We start from the raw sequence: 219 nt of genomic DNA, 5'->3' as shown, positions 1-219 counted from the left end.
TCGCTTGCTTATTTTTTTTTCCGCGAACCCTACAGCTTCCCCGAGTGATCCGCATCCCCCCGTCCCACCCCACCCTCTCGTTATTTCCCAGTGTCTGAACTTTTCCCCTTTCCAGTAACAGTGGCCATGTGGCCATTCCAGCTGCGGACTCTTGACTAACATCCCTGGGGTTTATTTTTTCCCCCCCCTTTTTTTTTTTTCTTTTTTCCGCAGAAGTCG

The sequence above is a fragment of the Manacus vitellinus genome, unplaced genomic scaffold (genome assembly GCF_001715985.3).
Source record: "Manacus vitellinus isolate BGI_N305 unplaced genomic scaffold, ASM171598v3 scaffold_47_pilon, whole genome shotgun sequence".
Taxonomy (NCBI): Eukaryota; Metazoa; Chordata; class Aves; order Passeriformes; family Pipridae; genus Manacus; species Manacus vitellinus.
Note: the sequence above shows the minus strand (reverse complement) of the source record.